Here is a 17,500-nt window from a genome sequence, read left to right on the forward strand (position 1 = left end):
TATATATATATATATATATATATATAAATTGAAGATAAATGTGAATATAAAAGAAGAGGCCATGAGCGAACAAGATGTGAGAATCGATGAATTAGGAAACAAACTTTAGGACCTTTGTTCACATGCATTGAATTACACCTAGACTATCCTTACTGAAAAAAATGACAATCTCGCCATGAACATGGAATCAATTTAAGGCAAAGCTTCAGTCATTGATGGACCGAAAATCAGAGAAAACGACAAATGCTGACAAAGTTCAGAAAAAAAAATCTGTTGGTAACTAAATCAACTAATAGAACAACTAAAATTACTGAAAGAAAACACAAGGTCGGACAGGCATTAAAAGACATTCCTATACTTAACACGAGGTGAACTTCGATTGAAAATGTTGTTGTAAACTTTGCAAATAACATGTTCAGAGAAGAGAGTGGACACAAAATTCAGACATTAGTTGCCGACACTGAAACAAGAAAAATCGGAAAACCAAAACCAAAAGTAATGATATGCAGTGTGTACAATGATGAAGATGATGTAGTTAATGTTTTGATTCAAAGAAATCGTTGCTTTGACCAAATCCAGAATATGGAAGAGAAGATAAGTGTAGTCCTGAAGAAAATTGATTCAGGTGGGGCTTCCCACTATGTGCTGAAATATGATCTTGAAGTTAGGAGGGCTATTCATGATAATGGAGACAATGTTTTGTTACGATGTAGTATTTATAACATACGTGATAGGTACCACATGATCACCTGCTACCACTGCCATAGGTATGGACATCTTAAAGATTGCAAGTTTAAGAATGATGATAAAGTCTATTGGAAATGTTCAGGAAAACTTTTCACCAAGGAGTGTAATTTGCAAGTGTCAAAGTGTATTAAGTCACAAAGTTAAACAACCAAGTGACCACATATTGAATTCTAGAGACTATAAAGCTTATGATTTGGAACTGAAAAGACTTGCAGAAAATACTGATCATGGTTACTAAGGACGTAAGAAGCTGTGGCTATGTAAATATACAATCTGTAGATAATAAAACTATTCAAGTTCTAATAATTGATAAACGAGAAATATTTGGACATACTAGCTTATCTTAAACATGGTTAAATAACTTAGACAAGGCTAAGATCACTGAAATGACATCTTCTTTCACATACCAAGAGAGGGTTAGCTGATGGGGTGTCAGACTATTTATTCATAAAAGTTACTCAAATCAAAGAATGTTAAAAAGAGCTACTGTAATAAGCTTTGAATATATAGAAATAAAATTTATGCAAAAAACAAAAAAAATATCCTTTGTAACAGACTAAAAACCTCCGTAAACAAACACTAATATCTTTTTGGAAGAATTCAGTGCATTCGTTGTGATAATTATCATGGAAAAAAAAAAAAGAATTAGGTCTTTTGTGGAGACTTCAATTATTGGATGGATGACGCACCAAATCCTGATGCTTTGGCATTTACTCAGTTATTAAAATCATATCGACTAGTGAATAATGTTGATTCTACAACTGATTTAACTAGGGATACGTTGGACCTAGTTTTGAGAGATGAAATAAATACTATTGAATCTGATATAAATGTTGAAGAGAAATATACTATCTCCCTAATGCACAAACTTATTACATTTAGTCTACCTTTACAGAAACATGCAATAGCAGGGAAAATAAACTTTAAAAATAGATACTTTTTTTTCTGCAAACATATTTATTGAAGAAGTTATAAAGAAAATAAATGATGCTCTCGACATTCCCTGTTATTATGATAACCAACGTGTGTTTGGAGCTGTGTGTTAACTGTCTTATAACCACTTATGATAAAGTGAGTACGAGTGAATATGATACCATGTGCCCTCCGATAGAAAAGGCTGTAACTGTTAAAGACCAATCTCCTTGGTCTGATGAATAGACTTTGGTGAAAAAGAGGGAAAAAACTCGTAAGGAAAGAAAGTGGAGTCGGTTAAAAACTAAAAGCACATAGGTAGACTAAAAAAACTGCTATGTGTCAATACAACTACCTACTAAGAAAGAAAAAAAGTCAATACTATAAGAGAAAAGTCTTCAAAGCAGCAACAGACATACATAAGTTATATCATCTCCTAAATGGTGTATGTGAAGTGTAAACGAAAAGAAGCTACCTGGTGAATACAGTGACCAGGAACTAGCAAATAATTTTCTAGTATTCTTTAAAAAAAAAAATTGAAAATATAACCAAGTCATTGTAATTACTCAACATCAGATTATCAATAGAGCAAAGAAGGCAAATGCACGATCGATCCTTTGCCAATATCTGGAGTAATTGGAGAGATACACTTTTCTAGTCTAGCGGATCTATTAATGAGAATAGAAAATCAAGCATTGGTGAATGTAAGTTTCCCAAATCTGAGAAAATGGCTATAGTCACACTAGTTCTGAAAAATGCTCTAGACTACCAGGAATTAAGGTCATATAGACCTTTTTTGAATCTATCCATTATTTGAGAAGTACATGAATACGTAATTCTTGAACAACTAGTCAGTCTCTTAGAAGTAATATAAGTTTTGCCTGATAGCCAATCTGCTTACAGAAAACTATGCTCTACGTAGATAGCCAAAAGCTCTGTTGTAAATGATATGCTGGAGATGATGGATGGATATAAATGTGGTATTTTAATATTAGTCGATCTCAGTGTGGCTTTTGATACAGTTGTGCATGAACTACTACTAAAGGATCTACGGTGCATTGGCGTTGAAGATCAAACTTTCGAATACCTAAAAGAAACACTTATTCGTCATATGAACCTTCAAACAGAGGGGTACCCCATTAGGAGTGTAATTGGCCCAATCTTATTCTGCAACTATACTATTGGTCTATCGAAAATACCACAAAGGCATGGTGGGAAGTTCAAATTATTTGCGGATGACACACATTTTTACTTCTCTAAAAATGATAAAGATGACACTACAGAAACTCTAAACCGAATCCTTGATAGTATTAAAGAATGGATGACAATTAGAATACTAGATTTAAATGAAAAAAGAAAAAAAGAAAAAAAAACTGAGTTCATGGCGGTGGGTAAGAGAAACAGCGTGAGAAGCTTAGGTGATATTCAAATAAACATAAATAATGACTCAGTGCCGATATCTAGTAAAGTTCGTGATCTAGGTGTATTTTTTGACTGTAACTTGCCTCTAAATGCCCAAATAAATAATGTAGTAAAAACTGCTGGTTATCATCTAAGAAATATTGTTTTTATAAATAAGTACCTGGATAAAAATTCTGTAAACAAACTTGTGATAAACCTGACTACTGCAACTCCATCTATTAAAATTTACCAAAAGTATAAGTTAAGAAATTACAAAACATAAACAGAGAAGCAAGACAGAAAAAAAGGTGTCCCACCTAGAGAAAGGATCACCCCTATACTAATTAACTTAAACTGGCTGCCGATTAAAGGGTGAATTGAATTTAAAATATTTACAATAACCCACCAAGTAATCAGAACCGGTTGTCTAAAATACTTGAGAGAATTGCTACATATTGCGCAGTAAACAAATCGTGTCGACACGAGAATAGTTTACAGATGGTTTTAAACTATTGGAACCTAGATATATGTCTACTGTAGGCTCCACACCCTTCGCATATGAAGCCCTGAGACTATAAAATAAGCTCCCATGATACATCGGAATAATTGAAGATATTAAGGCTTTCTAGATTAAACTGAAGACTTTTTTTTATTCCATGAGTCGTGTGATAGTGGCGATTCAACAGTAAATGAGCAATGTGTGATATGAAACGTCGATTACTCTGAACGAACTAGATATAATGACAGTGGAGGTCATGTAGAGAGTCCCGTTCTCCCGCTTTATGGGACCGGAAAAGCAGCCGTCAAAGTAGGTAAAAAGTAAGTAAGTAATATGGATTTTTCAAAGTTCATTTCCCAACCAAGGCCAGTCAGTGTGTCTACTACCACTTCAGTATCTAGTAATGTAGTTTTAGGGCTACATAACAGGAAATCATCTACATTTAGTATTAATCTGATGTTGCACTCTTTAAGATCTTTCACAAGTGGCTTAAAATCTTTTGTAAATATATATGGTGCTGTAGAACATCCAGAATTCAACACATTCTAATGGTAACATTAGTCTCTACATTTAAACTCAAAATGTTCCCTGAAGTCACGTCTAATAAATATATGATGAAAAACTTCTTTCATATGAACACTAACATAAGAATCACCATTCCTTACAACATTTGGTATATATGATAAGAGCCCATATCTTGTCTTTCCTACTTTAATAAAGTCAGTGACAAACCTCATATCGCTAATCAATCTGTACTTTTCTTTTCCTTTCTTTCTAGTATATTTTATGTGTGACACACATATGGGATTTTCTAATACTTAACCAATGTATATATCTTTTAGTTATTTCACAATTTCATATTTAAATAAACTCACTAGAATTATAGTTTGCGAATTCCCACTGATGTAGTTCTGACAAAAATGGTAGGGTCACTCAATATTTTAACCAGCCTATTTTGTACTCAGGAGTTGAAATTTATTTTCCTAAGACTGTATATTTTACACCAAATTACACATTACACTCATTGTTTATAACAGTCAAGCTTTAGGGGAAAAAGCAAAACTGAGAAAAGGTAAAATATGGATATTCACTTCACAGGTAACAAATAATCAAATACATTCTAAACTACATTATATAATTAATTCAACGCAGTTTAGTACATATATGCATTATCATTTATTGTTATTATTACTAGCTAAGCTACAACCCTAGTTGGAAAAGCGAGATACTAAAAACACAAGGGCTCCAACCGGAAAAATTAATGCAGTGAGGAAAGGAAATAGATAACGATATAAGAAGTAATGAACAATTACAATAAAGTATTTAATATATATATATATATATATATATATATATATATATATATATATATATATATATATATATATATGTATATATATACATATAAATATATATATATATATATATATATATATATATATATATATATATATATATATATATATATATATATATATACACACACATATATATATATATATATATATATATATATATATATATATATATATATATATATATATATATGTATATATATATATATATATATATATATATATATATATATATATATATATATATATATATATGTATATATATATGCATATATATATATATATATATATATATATATATATATATATATATATATATATATATATGTATATGTATATATATATATATATATATGTATACATATATATATATATATATATATATATATATATATATATATATATATATATATATATATATATATATATATATGTGTGTGTGTGTGTGTGTGTGTATGATACTTGGGCATGTAACTCTACATTTATAATGTATATATAACGGCTTAGCGGCATACAAAAATCAAAGACTGCTTCTCCTCCGACAAGATATCCTGCAGATGGGTTTCAAGATAACAACAGAAAGACATTTACTTTCCTCCCTTTTATTCTTTGGTGTCGACAAGTGTTTCGGATCACTTTCTGACCCTTCTTCAGAACTACATTGAGCTTTGGAACTACACTTTAATATATATATATATATATATATATATATATATATATATATATATATATATATATATATATATATATATATATATATATATATATATATATATATATATATATATATATATATATATATATATATATATATATAATCAACGGCTGTTACTAACTCACTAGGGAACAGGAAATTCTGACATATCCTTTCACACTCGCCTGTTTAGAATTTTTCTATGACAGTTTATCCCTTGCTTTTTGTGCAATTACTAGGGACCTAATCTGTTGTTCCTAAAGTTCATCTATTATATGTCATTCTCATTATATGTACTTCTCATTCTGTTTTTTTTATACGTTGTTAGAATATCCTCTACTTTAGATTGCATTCACATTCATGTTGATTTTTCTTTTCACTCTTTTAATATCATTTCCGTTATCATTATTTCCATTGCACTTTGAGTTATAACTAGCTTTTGTTCTAAGGCTATATTAATGCATTTGAATCCTGGAAAGATCATCTGATGAAATATTTCTCCCTTTAGAGAAAATGACATTTAATATTTGATAATCTCGTGTTGTTTACCAAAAGCTTACCACCTCATGCTAATGCTTCTTTTAGGCATACTCTGAAGAGTTTAAGAGGAATATGGTATTCCTGTCTAATTTATATCATGGTTTGTGATTCCTCCCATAAGTCATTAAACACAACTATGGTTATACACAAATCATAAGTTTTTAAGGTTTCTCCCAATAAAAAAAAATTTCCTATATTTCCACAATATAAATTCTTAATAACTTCTAGGCGTGCTGTGAATAGTTGAATCGTTATAGTGTCTCCTTGTGTAACTTCTTTCTCAAATAGAAATTTGTAATTATCCCTCTGTAGTTTTACGTTTGAGATGATTCCTGTATAGATACCATCTATTACTTGTCATTGAAGGGCCTTTATTGCTCATGAAGTTTTGAAAAAAAAAAAAAATCCTCATAATGTATAAATGAAAACTGGTTTGCCATAATCTCTTGATTTTTCAATTAGTTGGTTAATTACATGGATGTGGTCAGTTGTTGAATGCCATCTTCTAAACCCGGCCTGCTCTCTTGGTTGATTGAAGAATAGCTGTTCTTCTATATCACCTAATGTGTTCTTTTTAAATATTTCTTGTATTACTACCAGTAAACGTTTTGGGCGGTAATTTTTCAGGTATTTTGTGTCTCATTTGTGAATCAGTATAATAATAACATTTTTCCAAGCTATATGTATATAACATTCTTGGAAACATTCTGTGTAAAGTTTAGGGACTTTTACTACAGTGAAATTGCCTCCATCTATTACTAAATAAATTGTTAGGCCAACTTCTCCTGCTCTCTTCCTTCTGTGCATGCTTTTTTAATGCTTTCTTCACCTCTGTTGTTACTTTTATTACTTACTAGGACATTTCTTTATTGATATTGGAAAAGTTTATTTTTATATAACTCTTGTGTATCATTATAAAGAAATCTGCAGTTTTTATGAATCTACCTCTTTTTTTTTTTATAGTACCTAAATCAGACTCTGAAGCAAAAATCTGTTGGCATCATGCTGCAAGTCTTCTTTTTTATCAATTTAATGCTTCTCCCTGTCTTTGGTTTCCTCATACATTTTTTCCGATTTTGGTTACGAATGTCTTTGGTTTTAGTTAGTTTATTATTTTTTATTTTTCTACTTTTTTTCAGCTCTCTTGGATTTTACTCCCATATCTGATTTTCGCCGTTTTCCGATACTTTTCCTTGATTTTATATAGGCACTTCTCCACCTACCTCTCGTGCTGATTCCAATACACAAAGGTACTGTTTATTTCTTTTTTTATTCACTTGCTTCCATTTCATCATGTAGCTGCGAGTACTTATTGTACGGTATTCTGCATTGCTAAACTAAATTTATCAGATTTTTTTCTTATTACAGGACTGTGTTTTAATTTTTAAGGTTATTTTTTCCTCTTTCTATCCTTAGTTCTGTACAAACTATATTTATCAACATTCTATGGTCATTTGATTTTAACTTATTGCCATCGCCAAAATTTTTTTGCGAAGGTTATGTATTCACCAATTTATGTTTGTCTGTTTGTGAATAACTTTACGCAAAGAAAAACTACAGTACCGATTTTTTTAAAACTTGGTAGTCAAATTGGATATGACCAAAGACGAAATCTGTAACATTTCAGATGTAGACAACCAAAGTCTTCGAAATGTTATACTATAGATCTATCCTTGGGTCATATCCCATATGTCCACCAAGATTCACTGAAGTTGGTTCAGTAGTTTCGGGGTGATTTGTTCAGAAACTAAAAATCAACATTGTGCATACTTGTACTTAAAAGTACTTTATCCAAAATGTTACAGTTTCATCCTTGGGTCATACCTAACGACTACCAAGTTTAGGTAAAACCAGTAAACAGTAATACATCTTCAACTAAAATAATTTCGATTTTTGTTTCAATATTCTGGCTTCTCCATCTTGTTTTTTTATGGGATTTTTTTTTCAAATAAAAAAGGTGTTCAAAATTTTAATATCGTTTCTTTCAGCAAATTCTACAATCATGTCTTCACTGTCATTCAACGTTCCCACTACAAAACTACATACAGCTGATTCTCTTTTCATTTGACCTACTTTGGCATTGGAATTATAAAAAAAAAAAAAAAAATGAATTTCATCTTTTGCTTCTTTCAAAGATATGTCCAGCTCTTCATAAAATAGTTTATATTCCTTTCTCTCCAATGGACGTTATTGTTTCATACGTTTGATTGGTCTTTAGTTTATACTTATTATTTAGCTAGATAATTAACAGTGCAATTCTATTAATAGTACTATAAAAATTTCCTATTACCGGGAAAAATCTTATTCATTAAAAAATCTGTGACGGGCCGAGAGAGGAGTTGTGAATTCAAAGGCAGATTGGAAACGACTGAATTATTTATTAAGGAACACTCTTCTTTATATACAAAACCTCAAGGCAACAGGACATGACCTGTTCGAGAGACAGATAATGTTACTGAGCAAATCGGACACATGATCATTCAGGTTCTTTTTAGTGCGAGGGAAGAGCGCAGATACAATTATAATATATACAAAATAATTATGTACAATTGTGTGACACACGGTTGGTACATGGCTCCCCCCCTAAAAATGACATACTGTACATGTTAAATAGGGCGCCCTGATCTAGAGAGGCGAACTGTAGGCGGGTCATCTGGCAAAAGATAAGCAGGTTTTAGACGATCAATGGAGACCCAGTCTCCTTTGCCCCGAATGTTCAGGAGGAATGCTTTCGGACTGCGTCGGATCACAAGGAAAGGGCCCGTGTAAGGGGGCGTTAGTGGTGGCTTGCTGGTGTCGTTGCGCAGAAAGACGTGCGTTGCAGAGTGCAAGTCTGTTGGTATGTGATACTTCGTTGGGGGCTTGTAAGTCTGGCGGCACGGAGTAAATTTTCCCACAACGTGACGTATGCGCTGGAGATCGTCTGAGGAGTTTGTAGAAGGAAAAAATTCGGCAGGGACGACCAACGGGTCGCCATACACCATTTCGGCTGCCGAGACGTCAAGGGCGTCTTTAGGAGTGGTCCTTAGTCCAAGGAGGACCCAGGGAAGCTGAGTAAACCAATTGCAATCCTTGCAGCGGGACATCAAAGCTGCTTTGAGGGTGCGATGAAAACGTTCAACCATTCCATTGGCAGCATGGTTGTAGGCCGTTGTCTGATGTAGGGTGATGCCCAGGAGATTCGCTAATGACGTCCATAATTGAGAGGTGAAAGTTGTTCCCCTGTCAGAAGTAATATGCTCAGGGATACCGAATCTTGAAATCCATCCAGAGAGTAAGGCAGATGTACATGAGGCGGACGTTGCAGTTTCCATGGGAATGGCTTCAGGCCAACGAGTGGAGCGGTCGATGACGGTAAACAGGTAACGATGTCCTTGTGATGTGGGTAGGGGGCCTACAACGTCGACGTGAATGTGTGCGAAACGACGCTGAGGGTGAGGAAAGGTGCCCACTCCTGAATCCGTGTGTCGATGTACTTTGGAAGTTTGGCAAGAAGTACAGGCGCAGACCCAATCCTTAGCAACCTTAGAAATGCCGTGCCAAATGAACTTTGCCTTCAGTAGCTGTGCAGTAGAACGGCACGAGGGATGTGAAAGGCCGTGGATAAAATCAAACACCTGTCGGCGCATGGGAGCAGGAATCCAAGGTCGCGGTCTACCAGTACTGACGTCACAGAGGAGGGTGGTGTTGGAGTCTTTGAGGGGAAAACTCCCAACGGAGGGACGTGCAGGATGTCCTACAAGCTTGATACTCTGGATCCTTTCGTTGGGCTTCAGCCAGGGCGTTGTAATCCAATCCCAGTTGAACGGCAGCCAACGTGTTTCTTGACAGGGCATCGGCAACGGGATTCATTTTCCCAGGGACGTATTGGAGGGTGCAATTGTATTCAGCCACGGCGGAGAGATGTCGGCGTTGACGGGCGGTCCAGGCGTCAGACTGTCGAGTGAAGGCGTGCACCAGAGGCATGTGGTCTGTACGAATAACGAAGGGCGTACCTTCTAAGAAATGGCGAAAGTGACGGACAGCCAAGTGCACCGCCAGCAATTCTCGATCGAAGGTAAAATAATCCGATTCTTCCTTGGACAGTTTTGTTCTGAAGAAAGCCAATGGGCTTGGCGAGCCTTTGACCACCTGCTCGAGCACTGCACCAATAGCGACGTCGCTGGCATCGGTGGAGAGAAGGAGAGGGGTGTGTGGAATAGGAAAAGTGAGAGCCGCAGCAGTTGATAGGGCCTTCTTTGCATTGCAGAAGGCTGATTCTTGAAGGGGACCCCACTTCAGGTCCTTTGGCTTGCCCTTGAGGGAGGCGTAGAGGGGAGCAAGAGTGGCGGCAATGGCTGGCAGAAAACGGTGATAATAGTTGATCATGCCCAAGAATTCCTGCAGAGCTTTGACGGTCGAGGGCGTGGGGAAAGAATGAACGGCTGCTACCTTCTCAGGGAGGGGATGGACTCCTTCATGAGTGATACGGTGCCCTAAGAACGACACTTCGTTGGCGCCAAAGGTACACTTGTCGTACCGGACTACAAGGCCGTTTTGTTGCAGGCGGTCGAGCACGATGCGCAGGTGACGGAGGTGTTCCTCTTTTGAGGAGGAGAACACAAGCATGTCGTCCACATAACATACACAGAAAGGGAGGTCCCCTAAGATGCCATCCATGAGACGTTGAAACGTTGCCCCAGCATTACGAAGGCCAAAACAGGAGTAATTGAAGGTGTATGTGCCAAACGGAGTGGTGATGGCGGTCTTGGGGATGTCTTCTGGGTTCATAGGCACCTGATAATACCCCTTCAGGAAATCGAGCGTAGAGAAAACCTTCGCTTTGTGCAGGTAGGAGGTTACATCGGCAATGTTTGGGAGGGGGTAGTGATCCGGTTCTGTTTGCATGTTCAGGCGCCTGTAATCCCCGCACGGACGGAAGGAGCCGTCTTTCTTCAGAACGATGTGTAAGGGTGACGACCATGGGCTGGAGGCCTTTTGGCAAAGGCCCATTTTCTCCATTTCGGCGAACATCTGTTTGGCGGCTGCCAATCGTTCTGGTGCTAGACGTCGGAATTTTGCGAAGACTGGGGGTCCCGTCGTCTTGATATGGTGATAAATACCGTGCTTGGCAGGAACCGTGGGCGTTTGGCGAAGTTCTGGACGGAAAACCTCCGGGTACAACGTGAGGAGGTGGGCGTAGGCATCCGTGGGTGCGCTGATGTGGAGAGCGAGGTTAGAGGGGGCGGGTTGAAGAGGTGTCGACAAGTACGAGTCTGCGTTGACCAATCGTCGGTGGGCGACATCGACCAAAAGGTGGAAATGAGAGAGGAAATCTGCACCGAGGATTGGCATTTTGACGTCAGCAACGAGAAACTTCCAATTGAATTTCCCGTTTCCGAACGATAATGTGAGGTTTTCGTAACCGTAGGTGGGTATCGCAGATCCGTTGGCAGCTACCAAGCGGACGTCGGCAGATGTAGATAGACTACGTTGTGCCTTGAAGAGTTTCCTTGGCAAAAGAGAACGACAAGCACCCGTGTCTACCAAAAATCGCACGCCCGTTCCTGCATCCTGTAAAAAGAAAAGATTGGAAACATGGGAGGCCACCCCCACAAGCGATGGCCTACTTACACGTTTTTTGGCCACTGACAATCTTTGGCACATTTCCTCGCGGTTGCCCCGAATCTGAAGTGGTAGTAGCAAAACTGCGGCGGATGGGAGGTAGAAAGTGGCTGTAGAAGTCGTTCGTTGGGGCGTGAGCGATTGGTGGGTGGTGGGCGGCTTTGTCGCCGCTTCGGCACGTCACGGGGTAGGCGTGTATGTCCTACGGCATTCATGTCAGCTTCGGTTGACGTTGAATAGGCATCCTCGTCGTCAGGGGTGGAGGCGTTGATGGAGGTCTTGAAGTGGCTGTCCATAAGGGCGTCGGCTTTGGTCATCAAGTCCTTTATGGGTAAACTATCGACATCGGGTATGGCAGCGCGCACAGGTTCAGGTAAACGGCGTATCCAAAGGGCACGGAGTAGGTTCACCTCACGAGAGAGCCGTCTGCGGCAGGATGAAGGCGAGCGATACTGGTCATTTCCCTGAGGGCAAGCGAAGCCCTTTGATCCCCCAACGGTTGTTGCGAGAGCTGAAAAAGCTTTGCTATACGGGCGGCTGGCGACGGCGAGTACTGCTGCAGAAGGTATGATTTGAGGTCGTCATATGCTATTGGGGTGTCTCCTTGTTCACAAAGCCAGTCGGATATTTCTGGGAAGGTGTCCTCGGGTATCGCCGCGAGAACATAATCCGCTTTAGTGGTTGAGCGAGTCACGCCCCTGATACGAAACTGGACTTCTGCGCGCTGAAACCAAGCAAACGCCTCTCCGCTGGCAAACGATGAAAGTTTGAATGGAGCGGCCGCAGCACCAACTGCCGTAGAGGCCGCCATAGTACCAACGATGAAGGGGCGAGGGGGTGGGGGTGGAAGGCGGTGGGAGCGAGTCGACTTCCGGGGTCACCAATATGACGGGCCGAGAGAGGAGTTGTGAATTCAAAGGCAGATTGGAAACGACTAAATTATTTATTAAGGAACACTCTTCTTTATATACAAAACCTCAAGGCAACAGGACATGACATGTTCGAGAGACAGATAATGTTACTGAGCAAAACGGAGACATGATCATTCAGGTTCTTTTTAGTGCGAGGGAAGAGCGCAGATACAACCATAATATATACAAAATAATTATGTACAATTGTGTGACACACGGTTGGTACAAATCCATTCAATCTTCTTTGTTTCTTTCATGTCCTCTCACACTAAATATATGGTCCTCTCTTAATTCCATATAGTCTTCGCCATTTCTTCTAATTTTACTCAATGACTTAATTTATTAATTCATTTATTATAGCTCCAATAGTAACACAGACAGATCATCCATATTATTATTATTATTATTATTATTACTATTATTATTATTATTATTATTATTATTATTATTATTATTATTATTGATGTTATGAATATCATTATCATTATTATTTACTATATTATTATTATTATTATTATTATTATTATTATTATTGATGTTATGAATATCATTATCATTATTATTTACTATATTATTATTATTATTATTATTATTATTATTATTATTATTATTATTATTATTATTATTATTATAAGGTAAGCTGAAACATTACATAGCAAAGAAAGATGCTGTAAGCCAAAGGGACCGAACAGGGAAATCAGCTAGCGAGGAAATGAAATGAGAAATGAGATAGACTACAAGTAGAGTAATTAGCAATCAAATTGATATATTGTAAGATCAGTAAGATGTATATAAACTACAAAAACTTAAGGAAACATAAGGAAGAGAAATAAGGCAGAATAGTGTGCAGGAGTGTATCGTCAAACAAAAAAACTCTAACACAAAACATTGGAAAACCATGGTAAATTGGCTATAGCACTACCCAAGACTAGATTTTGGAGTGTCCGTTTCCTAGATGATTTGCTTTTCAAAGATAGAATCTCTTTTACGCATACAAAGAGGAAAGTGGCCACGAAACCGTTGCAGTCCAGATGTTAGCCCCTTAATCGAAGAGGAATTGTTTGTTAATCTCGATTTTGTAGGTGTATGAGGAGAGGGAACCTGGTCAGAATATGCCTATGTGTTGGTAAAAGAAAATGACCAGTAACCAAAGAGAGGGATCCAAAGTATTACTGCCAATATATTCAAAGTGACCAATAACTATCTGCTCTGTAAGTTGCAAGGTTTTGTTTTCAAAGGTCGCCAGTTCTTCGTGTATATATATATATATATATATATATATATATATATATATATATATATATATATATATATATATATATATATATATATATATATATATATATATATATATATATATATATATATATATATATATGTGTGTGTGTATATATATATATATATATATATATATATATATATATATATATATATATATATATATATATATATATATATATATATATATATATATATATATATATATATATATATATATATATACAGTGGTACCTCCACATGCGAATTTAATCCCTCCTACAACCGACTTCGGATGTAGAAAATGTTCGGATGTAGAAACAATTTTTCCCATAAGAATACATTGAAATAGGATTAATCCGTGGTTGAGCCCAAAAACCTATGATAACTCCTAAATAAATTACTACATATAATTACACATGACAATATGGACTCTAAATTAGATAATAGACATGTAAAAAAGAATAATTATCAAGAAATAATAAATAAGAAACGGGTTATAAGCGTCACTTTACCTTAGAAAGTCCAGCGCAGGTGTTGGTCTTGCTACGCAGAGAGGAGATGGACGAACGGCGAAGAGGTAGAGAGGTTAACTACAATAAACGTAAACTACCGTAACTTATTCTAACTTACACTAAGTGAACTTTAACCTAACTTAGCTTATTTATTTTTTAATTTTTACATTTTCTTTTTTTTTCTTTTTGATGATTAAATTTAATCACTTTCACTCTCCACTTAAAATTGACAGAATTTTTTTCTCTTCAATCTTTGCCATTTTCTTTATTTCACTTTCTTTCGCTTCACTCTTTGCAGTTTTCTTTGAACCACTTCCTTCCTCTTCATTACGAGTTCACTTCGTAGTTTTTTTAAAGAAACTATCGATAGAAAGTTGCTCGGTACAGCTTTTCAGAATGTTTCGAAAATAAATTAGGGAAACATCATCAAACAGCGCAACTACAAGACAAACCTGCAATTTCTTTGGATGGTATTTATCGATGAAGTCGACCACGTCTTGATATTTTCCTAACACCTCTTTTATTTGCGCCAAATCTAACACATGTTCTACATCCTCGATCCCTTCCTTGTCATCACTCATATGCTCAGATATAGCGTGGAATTCCTTGAGCTCCTCTGTAGTAGTAAGTTCGTCGTGATGTTCTTTTGCTAGTTCACTGACACGAACGCTACGCTCATGCTTTTCAATAATTCCTTGCTATACTTCTAAAGAGAGCATTTCCTTATTTCTTTTCTCATTACTACCACTACCACTTGCAAAACTAAGCCTTTTAGGCCCCATGATTTACCGAAAATACCGTAAAAGGATGAATATAAAAAATCATGATTAAAACACATTTAATAGCAGAATGCACAGGGCACAACCACATGAAGCAGACGAGAACAGAGGAATGTCCCAAGCCACCCTAATTGAGAGTCCCTCCGAGGTAGAAATGCTGCCTTCTATCGACGAAAATAAAAAATACATCTGGCGCTATGAGTACCATCTACGTGCATGGGTATTGTTTACTTCGGGTGTCGAAAAAAAATTCGGGTGTAGAGTAGGAACGTGTTTGAATTGTACTTTGCGTGTCGAAAAATTTGGATACAACCGGTACGACGAAAATTGCTTACTTCGTGTGTCGAAATATAATTCGGGTGTAGAGTCGAAAAATTGCTTGAATTTTACTTCAGATATTGGAAAATTCAGATGTAGATACGTTCGTGTGTCGAGGTTCCACTATATATATATATATATATATATATATATATATATATATATATATATATATATATATATATATATATATATATATATATATATATATATATATATATATATATATATATATATATATATATATATATATATATATATATATATATATATATATATATATATATATATATATATATGTGTGAGTGTATATATATATATATATATATATATATATATATATATATATATATATATATATATATATATATATATATATATATATATATATATATATATATATATGTGTGAGTGTATATATATATATATATATATATATATATATATATATATATATATATATATATATATATATATATATATATATATATATATATATATATATATATATATATATATATATATATCTGTGTGTATATATATATATATATATATATATATATATATATATATATATATATATATATATATATATATATATATATATATATATATATATATATATATGTACACACACACACACACACACATATATATATATATATATATATATATATATATATATATATATATATATGTATATATATATATACATATACATATGCCAAAGGCACTTCCCCCAATTTTGGGGGGTAGCCGACATCAACAAGAAACAAAACAAAAAGGGGACCTCTACTCTCTACGTTCCTCCAGCCTAACCAGGGACTCAGCGAAGTTCAGCTGGTACTGCTAGGGTGCCACAGCCCAACCTCCCACATTTCCACCACAGATGAAGCTTCATACTGCTGAGTCCCCTACTGCTGCTACCTCCGCGGTCATCTAAGCCACCGGAGGAAGCAGCAGGGCCTACCGGAACTGCGTCACAATCGCTCGCCATTCATTCCTATTTCTAGCACGCTCTCTTGCCTCTCTCACATTTATCCTCCTATCACTCAGAGCTTTCTTCACACCATCCATCCACCCAAACCTTGGCCTTCCTCTTGTACTTCTCCCATCAACTCTTGCATTCATCACCTTCTTTAGCAGACAGCCATTTTCCATTCTCTCAACATGGCCAAACCACCTCAACACATTCATATCCACTCTAGCTGCTAACTCATTTCTTACACCCGTTCTCACCCTCAACACTTCGTTCCTAACCCTATCTACTCGAGATACACCAGCCATACTCCTCAGACACTTCATCTCAAACACATTCAATTTCTGTCTCTCCATCACTTTCATTCCCCACAACTCCGATCCATACATCACAGTTGGTACAATCACTTTCTCATATAGAACTCTCTTTACATTCATGCCCAAACCTCTATTTTTTACTACTCCCTTAACTGCCCCCAACAATTTGCAACCTTCATTGACTCTCTGACGTACATCTGCTTCCACTCCACCATTTGCTGCAACAACAGACCCCAAGTACTTAAACTGATCCACCTCCTCAAGTAATTCTCCATTCAACATGACATTCAACCTTGCACCACCTTCCCTTCTCGTACATCTCATAACCTTACTCTTACCCACATTAACTCTCAACTTCCTTCTCTCACACACTCTTCCAAATTCTGTCACTAGTCGGTCAAGCTTCTATTCTGTGTCTGCTACCAGTACGGTATCATCCGCAAACAACAACTGATTTACCTCCCATTCATGATCATTCTCGCCTACCAGTTTTAATTCTCGTCCAAGCACGCGAGCATTCACCTCTCTCACCACTCCATCAACATACAAGTTAAGCAACCAGGGCGACATCACACATCCCTGTCTCATACCCACTCTCACCGGAAACCAATCGCTCACTTCATTTCCTATTCTAACACATGCTTTACTACCTTTGTAGAAACTTTTCACTGC

The sequence above is a fragment of the Palaemon carinicauda genome, chromosome 16 (assembly GCF_036898095.1).
Source record: "Palaemon carinicauda isolate YSFRI2023 chromosome 16, ASM3689809v2, whole genome shotgun sequence".
Classification (NCBI taxonomy): domain Eukaryota; kingdom Metazoa; phylum Arthropoda; class Malacostraca; order Decapoda; family Palaemonidae; genus Palaemon; species Palaemon carinicauda.